Source organism: Dermochelys coriacea, chromosome 3 (genome assembly GCF_009764565.3).
Source record: "Dermochelys coriacea isolate rDerCor1 chromosome 3, rDerCor1.pri.v4, whole genome shotgun sequence".
Lineage (NCBI taxonomy): Eukaryota > Metazoa > Chordata > Testudines > Dermochelyidae > Dermochelys > Dermochelys coriacea.
In genome coordinates, this window is record NC_050070.1 from 29,566,182 (window position 1) to 29,576,974 (window position 10,793).

Below are 10,793 nucleotides of genomic sequence, written 5' to 3' on the forward strand. Positions count from 1 at the left end.
GTATTAGCGTCTGTAAGCCACTCTGGGGATTGGCATGTTATTTAAAATAATATGGTTAGCTAAGCTAGCTAAGAAGTAGGTTATTAAGATCCTAACATAAAAAAAATCACAGGATTAAAAAAATAGAGATAAGACACATAAGGTGAGTAGTGTGCACTAAATCTCTTTAAATGGGTTTTTATATTAAATTAGGACATTGTCCCTTTTATGTAGAAAGTTCATTTGCCTTTCATAAGAATGGCCATTTTGGGTCAGACCAAAGTTCCATCTAGCCCAGCATCCTGTCTTCCGACAGTGGCCAGTGCCAGGTGCCCCAGAGGGAATGAACAGAACAGGTAATCATCAAGTGATCCATCCCCTGTCACTCATTCCCAGCTTCTGGCAAACAGAGGCTGGGGCACCATCCATGCCCATCCTGGCTAATAGCCATTGATGGACCTATCCTCCATGAATTTATCTAGTTCTTTTTTGAACCCTGTTACTGTCTTGGCCTTCACAACAGCCTTTGGCAAGGAGTTCCACAAGTTGACTGTGCGTTGTGTGAAAAAATACTTCCTTTTGTTTGTTTTAAACCTGCTGCCTATTAATTTCATTTGGAGACCCCTAGTTCTTGTGTTATGAGAAGGAGTAAATAACACTTCCTTATTTACTTTCTCCACACCAGTCATGATTTTATAGCCCTCTATTATATTCCCCCATTAGTTATCTCTTTTCCAAGCTGAAAAGTCCCTGTTTTATTATTCTTTCCTCATATGGCAGCCGTTCCATACCCCTAATTTTTGTTGCCCTTTTCTGAATCTTTTCCAATTCCAATATATTGTTCTTGAAATGAGGCGACCACATCTGCACACAGTGTTCAAGATGTGGGCATATCATGGATTTACATAGATGCAATATGATATTTTTCTATCTTATTATCTATCTCTTTCTTAATGATTCCCAATATTCTGTTTGCTTTTTTGACTGCTTCTGCACATTGACTGGATGTTTTCAGAGAACTATCCACAATGATTCCAAGATCTCTTTCTTGAGGGGTAACAGCTAATTTAGACCCTATCATTTTGTATGTATAATTGGGATTATGTTTTCCAATGTGCATTACTTTGCATTTATCAACATTGAATTTCATCCGCCATTTTGTTGCCCAGTCACCCACTTTTGTGAGATCCTTTTGTAGCTCTTCACAGTCTGATTGGTACTTAACTATCTTGAGTAGTTTTGTATCATCTGCAAATTTTGCCATCTCACTGTTTACCAATTTTTCCAGATCATTTATTAATATGTTGAATAGCACTGGTTCCAGTACATACCCCGGGGGACACCACTATTTACCTCTCTCCATTCTGAAAACTGACAGGTTATTCCTACCCTTTGTTTCTTATCTTTTAGCCAGTTACCAATCCACAAGAAGACCTTCCCTCTTATCCTCTGACAGCTTACTTTGCTTAAGAGCCTTTGGTGAGGGACCTTGTCAAAGGCTTTCTGAAAATCTAAGTACACTATATCCACTGGATCTCCCTTGTGCACATGCTTTTTGACTCTCCTCCTCCCACTCCCATGAATTCTAGTAGTTTGTTGAGGCATGATTTCCCTTTACAAAAACCATGTGGACTCTTCCCCAACAAATTGTGTTCAACTATGCATCTTAATAATTCTGTTCATTACTATCGTTTCAACCAATTTGCCTGGTACTGAAGTTAGGCGTCCCAGCCTGAAATTGCCAGGATCACCTCTGGAGTCCTTTTTAAAAATTGGGTCACATTAGCCATCCTCTAGTAATTTGGTACAGAAGCAGATTTAAATGATAGGTTACAAACTACAGTTAATAGTTCTGCAATTTTACATTTGAGTTCCTTCAGAACTTTTGGGTGAATAGCATCTGGTGCTGGTGACTTCTTACTGCTTAGTTTATCGGTTCATTCCAAAACCTCCTCTAATGACACCTCAATCTGGGACAGTTCCTCAGATTTGTCACATAAAAAGAATGGCTCAGATTTCTGAATCTCTCTCACATCCTCAGCCATGAAGACTGATGCAAAGAATTAATTTAGTTTCTCCACAATGGCCTTGTCGTCCTTGAGTGCTCCTTTAGCGTCTCCATCGTCCAGTGGCCCCACTGGTTGTTTAGGAAGCTTCCTGCTTCAGAGGAACTTAAATTTTTTTTTTTGCTATTCCTTTTTGAGTCTTTGGCTAGCTGTTCTTCAAATTCTTTTTTGGCCTTCCTAATTATATTTTTACATTTCATTTGCCAGAATTTATGCACCTTTCCATTTTCCTCACTAGGATTTAACTTCCACTTTTTAAAGGATGCCTTTTTGTCTCTTACTGCTTCTTTTACTTTGTTGGTTAGCCAGGGTGGCACTTTTTTGGTTCTCTTACTATGTTTTTTTAATTTGGGGTATATATTTAAGTTGAGCCTCTATTATGGTGTCTTTTAAAAAGTTTCCATGCAGCTTTCAGGAATTTCAATTTTTTGTGCTGTTCCTTTTAATTTCAGTTTAACTAACTTCCTCATTTTTGTGTAGTTCCCCTTTCTGAAATTAAATACTAGAAAGTTGAGCTGATGTGGTGTTTTCCCCACCACAGGGATGTTAAATTTAATTATATTATGGTCACTATTATCAAGCAGTCCAGCTATATTCACCTCTTTGGACCAGATACTGTGCTCCACCTAGGACCACTGTTCCCTCTAAGCTGTGAGCCTGTGCACGTGAACACAGATCCTAAACCCCACGCACATGGCTAAACACCGTGTGCAAAAACATTTGCACAGAAGAAATTTTTTGCACACACGGCCTGTCAAAAATTAGAGGGAACATTGCTTAGGACTAAATCAAGAATTGCCTCTCCTTTTGTCGGTTCCAGGACTAGCTGCTTCAAGAAGCAGTCGTTTAAGGTGTGAAGAAACTTTATCTCTGCATCCTGTCCTGATGTGATATGTACCCAGTCAATATGGGGATAGTTGAAATCCCCCCATTATTATTGAGTTTTTTATTTTTATAGCCTCTCTAATCTCCCTAAACATTTCACAGTCACTATCGCCATCCTGGTCAGGTGGTCAGTAATCTATCCCTACTGCCGTATTCTTATTATTAGAGCATGGAATTACTATCCATAGAGATTCTATGGTACAGTTTGGTTCATTTAAGATTTCTACTTCATTTGATTCTACTCCTTCTTTTACATATAGTGCCATACCCACACCAGCACGATCTGTTCTGTCCTTCCGATATATTTTGTACCCTGGTATTACTGTGTCCCACTGATTATCCTCATTCCATCAAGTTTCTGTGATGCCTATTAAGTCAATATCCTCATTTAATACAAGGCACTCTAGTTCACCCAGCTTATTATTTAGACTTCTAGCATTTGTATATAAGCACTTTAAAAACTTTTCACTTTTTAGTTGTCTGCCATTACATGATGTAATTGAATGGGACTCTTTTTCATTTGACTGTTTCCCATCAGATCCTACCCCTATTTTATTATCTTCCATCCTCTCCTCCTTACTAGGACATAAAGGATCTCAATTAATAGATCCTCCCCTAAGGGATGTGTCTGTCTGAACCATGTGCTCCTCCACACCCGTTGGCTTTCCCCCAGCCCTTAGTTTAAAAACTTCTGACACTTAAAATTAAAAAGCTCGTTGGGCAATCTGTTTCCATTTTGGTTTTGGTGAGCCCATCCTTCCTGTATAGGCTCCTCCTTTCCCAAAAGTTTCCCCATAATAAATCTAAACCCCTCCTCCCTACACCATCTTCTCATCCATGCAATGAAACCCTGCAGTTCTGCCTGTCTGAGTGGCCCTGCACATGGAACTGGAAGCATTTCAGAGCATGCTAATATGGAGGTCCTGGACTTCAATCTCTTACCTAGCAGCCTAAATTTGGCTTCCAGGACCTCTCTCTAATCCTTTCCTACCTACATGTACTATGACAACCGGCTGCTCCCCAGCACTACACATCAGTCTATCTAGATGTCTTGAGAGATCCGCAACCTTTGCACTAGACAGGCAAGTCACCATGCCGTTCTCCTCATCATTGCAAACCCAGCTATCTGTGTTTCTAACAATCAAATCACCCATTACTAATACCTGTCTCTTCCTAATAACTGGAGTTCCCTCCCCCGGAGAGGTACCCTCAGTGTGAGAGGATACGACGACATCTGGAAGGAAGGTCCCAACTATGGGATTGTTTCCACCTGCTCTAGTTGGATGTTCTCCTTCCGTGAGATGTTCATCCTCCTCAACAGAACAGAGCCTGTTGGACCGGGGTTGGGTTCATTCTACTGTGTCCCGGAAAGTCTCATCTATGTACTTTTCTGTCTCCCTTAGCTCCTCCAGTTCAGCCACTCTGGGCTCTAAAGCCTGTCCATGGTCTCTGAGGGCCAAGAGCTCCTTGCACTGAACGCACACTTAAACCACCTGCCCATACATGCTGCATTGGGTGCAATAAACTGCATAGCCCCCATTCTGTTGCTGGAATTCTGCCTGCATTCTCTTTTTACTCCTGCAGCTTGTTCCTTTGTTGTTGTTTTGTTTTCATCAGGGGTGGTTTTGGCTTTAAGTTTAAAGAATATAAAGTGTATCTAGCCCTCACAGAACTCCCCTGTTACCTACTCCTGTTTGCTAGCTCCTCTAGTCACTTAAGAGTGAGCTTTTTAAAGCCCTGGTCTTCCTGAGTAGCCCCGCCCCCTGGTTAAGGGTTGATGAGTGTTAAAGGGCTTAGGGCTCAAAACCTCATTAAGAAGCTCTCAGCCTTGCCTAGCAGACCGCTAGGCTCAGCCCACGGTCCCCCACACAAACAGACCACATGGTGTATTTCAGTCAAGCAGCAAGCACACCACAAACACACACACTACAGACAACAGCCTTTCCCCATTCACATAATCACTCCTCCTTCACTTGGAGAACTCCCTCACAGAACTGAATAGCAAAGGCCTGCTATAGAAGTTGTGTTTGAATCCAAGCTAAGGGTGTTTGGGTCTGTGGTTCTGTGGCTGGCTTGTCTCTAATTGGTAGAATACAGCCAGTGCTAAGGCACTGTGAAATAGAGCAATTTTGCTTCACAGGGATTCTTGTCAACATTTTCAATTCGTGTGGATTCTAAGAAAAAAAATCTTATAGCTATTAATAAACATTGTGACAGTTGCTGGTGTTTGTACAATAAATTGTTGGGTTAGATTGTCTTTGTTTCTCATTTGCATCAATAATTATTACCTATATTACTTATATAGCACCTTTAAATTCACAGACCTTAAAAAGTAGGTGTATTAAAAAGGCACCTAATCAGGGAGTCGATAGATGGGAAACCAGAGGCAGGGAGAGTTTAAGTAACTTGCCCAAGATTGCATAGCAATTCAGTGGCAAACCCAGGAAGAGAACCCAGGTGTCCTGATTCTGTACCTCATCTGCTGAATCAAGCTGTCTCTCATGATAGTTGGTTCAATATTTTCTTCTCTGTGTTCACACACTACATTTTAATGTTATGTATCGATCCATTTATGCCACCTGGGGGATTCCCCTACACACAAGCATTCTCCTGGAAGCTGATTAAGCTAACTTTGCAACCATTTCGCATCACTAGAGTAGCACAAAGGGGCTGTATTGAGGCAAGGATCTGGCCCCAATTTTTACATAACATTCACACACAACTTCTGTGGGTGGTTTTGTGGATGCTTATTACTTTCCTGAGAGATTTTGAGAGTTAAGGTATAAGTCAGATGAAGTGTGTCTGGCATTTGTACTCTCTGGGAAAGAGAGAGCTGTGATTTACAGAACTATATGACTCCACAGTTGCAGATGCAGAGTTTGTGAGATCCTTGCCAGGGAGCCAGGATTCAAGGAATTCAGCCAGCTGTTCCATGTACATTTCAAGAGAGGAAGAGCTACTGTCTCTTTAAAGAGCCAATAGAGCTTTTATGTTAGAAACCCTTAGATTACTTAAAATATCTTAGGAAAGTTGTACTGGCTTGGATCTGGGTGGAACCTCTTAAGAGGTTATGGCAAATTACCACTAATTTAAAAAAATGTATTGGTCTTGGCATGAATATTTGAGTTAGTGTGCCTGACTGAGGGTGATTGTTGATTCAGAGCTTTATGCTGTTTATACATTACTGTATATATGTGGGAGGCAAACCAGAATAGCTATCTATATATAAAGCCCAGCCCAGTTCAATTATAGATCGGCATCTGATTGTTCATATGTAACTTTTGCGTGCGTTTGTTGCAGGAATCTTATTACTTTTTTATTGTTCATGCAGGACTGGTGCCCTTATTGACCTACTGAAATGACTTCTAAACAATGAAGTTTTATTTTATAATATGTTTAAAAGGCAGAAAATGTGGAATTTAAATGTAGGCATTTCTAAGCTACATGATTGGATTTACAGTCATCATCGGTTTCACTATATTTTGAACTACATGGGAGATAAACCTCACAAACTAAATCTTTTTAGTGTTTTTAAAAAATCAGCAAAACCCATTTGAGAATTATATTCCTGACTTTATCAAATTGATAAAGATATGACAAATAAATTTGGTGTCTTGCTGTATAAATACTGTAGATTTCACACTGATGTTTTCTTTACTTTTTATGAGCAGGGCTTGAAATGAGAACACATAAAATATGCAATTTTTGGAGCATTCGAATCTACCGAGTGCATTCAGTTAGCACTAATGTTAAAGAGCTCCCAAATGCTCCAAAGTGCTCCAGGGAAAACACTTTATCAAGCTGAAGAATGAGAGTAATATTCTTACTGGTACATGTTCTCTAACTGCAGGAAATATGAAAAATGAACTGTCTTAATCTCTTGTTTTGGATCAGGCAAGAAATACAGCAAAGCTTATAAAACTGAAGAACATAACTATATACCATAAGAACACTGAAATATTTACAATACAATTCGGCATTGAATATTCAAATCTCATTTATCCCCATCAGTGTCATTTCTTCAAGATCTATTAATCACATTGAATTTCCATTGATTATGCATACATTTTTAAGGCCAGAAGGGGCCATTATGATAATCTAGTCTGATCTTCAATATATAGCAATCTCCATTACTATGAATGAGGGCTAGCTAGCTCTGTATTAATATGCCTATTAAGGAATCTATTTGTCAAAAAAACATTCCCTGTATCTTTTTATTTTTTGTTTGTATTGTTACAGATATATTTGCTGACAGGTATTTTGAAATAAATTACCAAAATAATTGAAACTGCCATGATTATATTGTGTTTTTTGACAAATAAAATATGCAGAATTATAAAATATTGTGTGCAGAATTTTTTAATTTTCTGGCACAGAATTTGCCCAGGAGTATAATGGTTACTTGAGATATGACAGAAATGATGCTTTTGGATTTGGGGAAGCAACGGTGGATAGGGTAAGGATTATAGCTGCCCTGGTGATGAGAGTGTGTGTCTGTCTTTTCTCAGTCGTTAACTCAGTTTGCAGTTTTGGTTAGATCCCCAGCTACTCTTAAAGGGTACATCTATACTTCAAGTGCACACCTGCACTAGTTTTAATCTAGCTGGTCATAACAGTGGTAATGATGATGTGACCTCATGGGTTAGCTGCCCCACTACAAGATCACCAGGGACTCTGGGTATATTCTCAGATTGCTGATCGATGCTGGGGTCCTAGGCAGAGTATGTGGAACTATGCCTCAGATAAATTTGAACACTGAAACTGGTATAGAATGCGACAGCCTTCTTGATTAAGACATCTCACCATGGGCATGTTTCACAAGAGCTCCTTGATTAGCTCTGACTGCATATTGGTTAGCCTTAGGTGCTAGCTTTGATTGTAGGATTTATGACTTAGCACCTGCCTACCCTAGAGAACACCACTCTTCCTTTGTGACATTGTTGCCATTGAACTCAGCATAGGGGCTCAAGTAGGAGCATCCTCACATTAACGAAGAAGGGGCTGCTGATGGGGGATTCTCTACAAGGGGCTCTCAGCTTTAGAATTTGAAGTCCCAGATGGATTGAAATAGCCCAGAATAAACTGCACAGCCCATCTTATCTTACCACGCTTTCGTGAAAGGAAGGATGTGATGAGGGCTGATAATATATGGGTGAGGTAGGATATTGTTGGGCTCTGATTTTTATTTACTGGGTGGTAATTTTCTAGAGTTTTGGGTTACAACTAAATAACATAAATTATCCAGATCTATTCAAAATGTCCATGCATCACTCAGATTATCAAGGCTGTACTGTCCTTTATTTGTTTTACTTTATAAGCAATTGCTTTCCCCTTCCAGACATTTGTTAGTGAAATGTGTTTATGACCTGATTTTTCAAAGGTGCTGAGTGCTTGTAGCCTGCATTGATTTAAACAGGAGTTGTGAGTGCTCAGTACCTTTGGGAAAGAAATAAGTTATTAATATCTAATTGCCACTTACCAGCAATTTAAAGCCATTTTCAATCCCCTTTTCAATGATCTTAATCAGAAAGTCAAGGTATTAACATAATCACACATTGAATCTGGGCAACAACGTTCTGGAATATTGTAATCTGGCAACAATGCATGGCACTGTTAATTCTAATGCTGTGCACTTTCATGATTAAGCTGAAAATCCCTGTATGCTTTGGCACAATCCCAGGTATGCTTACTAAGATTTTCTGTAGAAATGCTGTTGCTTTTATCCAGGGTTTTTGCAATTGTAACATAGTGATGGCCCTGATCCTGCAAACGCTTATCAATGTATTCATGCACATAAAGTTAAGTAGTCCCATTGAAATCAATAGGCCTATGCACAGTAGAATTCTGTGCTTAAATGTTTGCAGGATTAGGACCTTGCTTTGTACCGCGTAAACATGCTTCAGTCAGTACAAGTACTTAGTAGAAGACCTCATCCGGCACTGCAATGGGAGCTTTGCTGGTGTAAAGACTGCAGAATCAGGATCACTATTTGTAAGCAAAACCATGGTAAAAATATGCCAGAGAAGGATTTCAATGATTTGTGAGCATACGTGTGACGTGAAGGCATAAGTGTGAAATTTCAAAGTATTTTTATTTCTTGCGAGTCTCAGCTACTGGGAGGACGTTGGCACCAACTTCTCTGAATAATGATGTAGTTATTGTCCTCAAGGGGACTATATGAATAAGGGTTCCATAATCAAGCTCTTAGAAAAACTGTTGTTACATTTACAACTAGATAGAAAGGCTTAAAAATGTAATTTAAAAAAAATGTAGAGATAATTAATATATAGAAAAGATATTTTAGGGATAAAATCCCTGCAGAAAAAATGTGGGTAATTAATTTAAATGATCAAAATTTCAAATATTCAAAAAATTTCAACTAATCTGTGAGCTGGTCAAAACCCAGCAATACTATTTTACAGAAATTTTTTGACCAGCTCTAATTTCAACCCCCCCTCAAGTATAAATCTCCTGTGCACCAGTCTTCCCTTAGACACCTAGATCTAATTTCTGTGAGCTTAGGAACAGAATTTCAATGAGAGTTGCAACTGTGTACCTAAGGGGTCATCTATTTTTGCAAGCGGATGCAATATTGAAGCTCAGGTAGGTACTTTCCTGCTAGCTTTATCCTATCTAGTTTGGCAGGCCGATTCTAGGCGGGCTTGTACAGCCTGTGCCAGAGTATTTTTTTTTAGCCATGCTAGCGAGATTAAAGCTAGAGCAATTAATGCCTGTATGCCTATCTGAGCTACAATCACACCCCCAACTGCAGTGTAGACGTATATCCAAAGGCAGAATCGGGCCCTTAGAGTTAAAATCTAATTTCTACCCACATTCCATATCCTCATTGACATGCCACAGTTCTGAAAAGAAGCCATTTCCCTTACTTGCCCCAAAGAACGTGGCAGCTTTTTCCCATTGCCAAGTAGCAAAGATGTGAAATGTTCCTTCTCTCATTTCCATCATGTCAAGACCTCTGAACAGAGTAGCCTGATTTAACACTGATGATGCACAGCAACTCATTCCAGCAATAAATCAAAATAGTTATGCAAAATAAATGAGTTTTTATCAGTTAAAGCCAAAACATTTTAATTAAAAAGACAAACCAGTAAGACATTTCACTGCAACCTCCCCATCCCTCTGAAATTACTGTGGCATTATTTTGCTTGATGCTTTTAATCCAATTTAAAAAAGAGAGAGAATGTACTCTGCTACCCCAGTGTAAATCTGGAGTCACTCTTCAGTGGAGTTACTCTGGATTTACACAGGGGTAACCACGTTGGGAATCTGGCATGCTGCCAATAGGAATGTTCATTTTAAAAATCATTGTGTAACATTGCTTTCCCTTACTTTTCTTTCCAAGGGATTGTTTGGTCTGGAGTGCCACCTGCAGGTTGCTAGGCATGTAACTTCATGTGCTTTCAGTGTTCTTTGCTGAATGAGTTATAAATAGGGCCCTACCAAATTCACGGTCCATTTTGGTCCATTTTATGATCATAGGATTTAAAAAATCATAAATTTCATGATTTCAGCTCATTACATCTGAAATTTCATGGTGTTGTAATTGTAGGGGTCCTAACCCAAAAAGGAGCTGTGTGTGTGGGGGGATTGGAGGCAGGCGGGTCACAAGGTTATTGTAGGGTGTGGGGGGTTGCAGTACTGCTACTCTTACTTCTGCGCTGCTGCTGGCAGTGGTGCTGCCTTCAGAGCTGGGCAGCTGGAAAGTGGTGGCTGCTGGCCGGGAGCCCAGCTCTGAAGGTAGAGCTGCCGCCAGCAGCAGTGCAGAAGTAAGGATGGCTTGGCATGGTATGGTACTGCCAGCCTTACTTCTGCACTGCTGCTGGCTGGGCGCTGCCTTCAGAG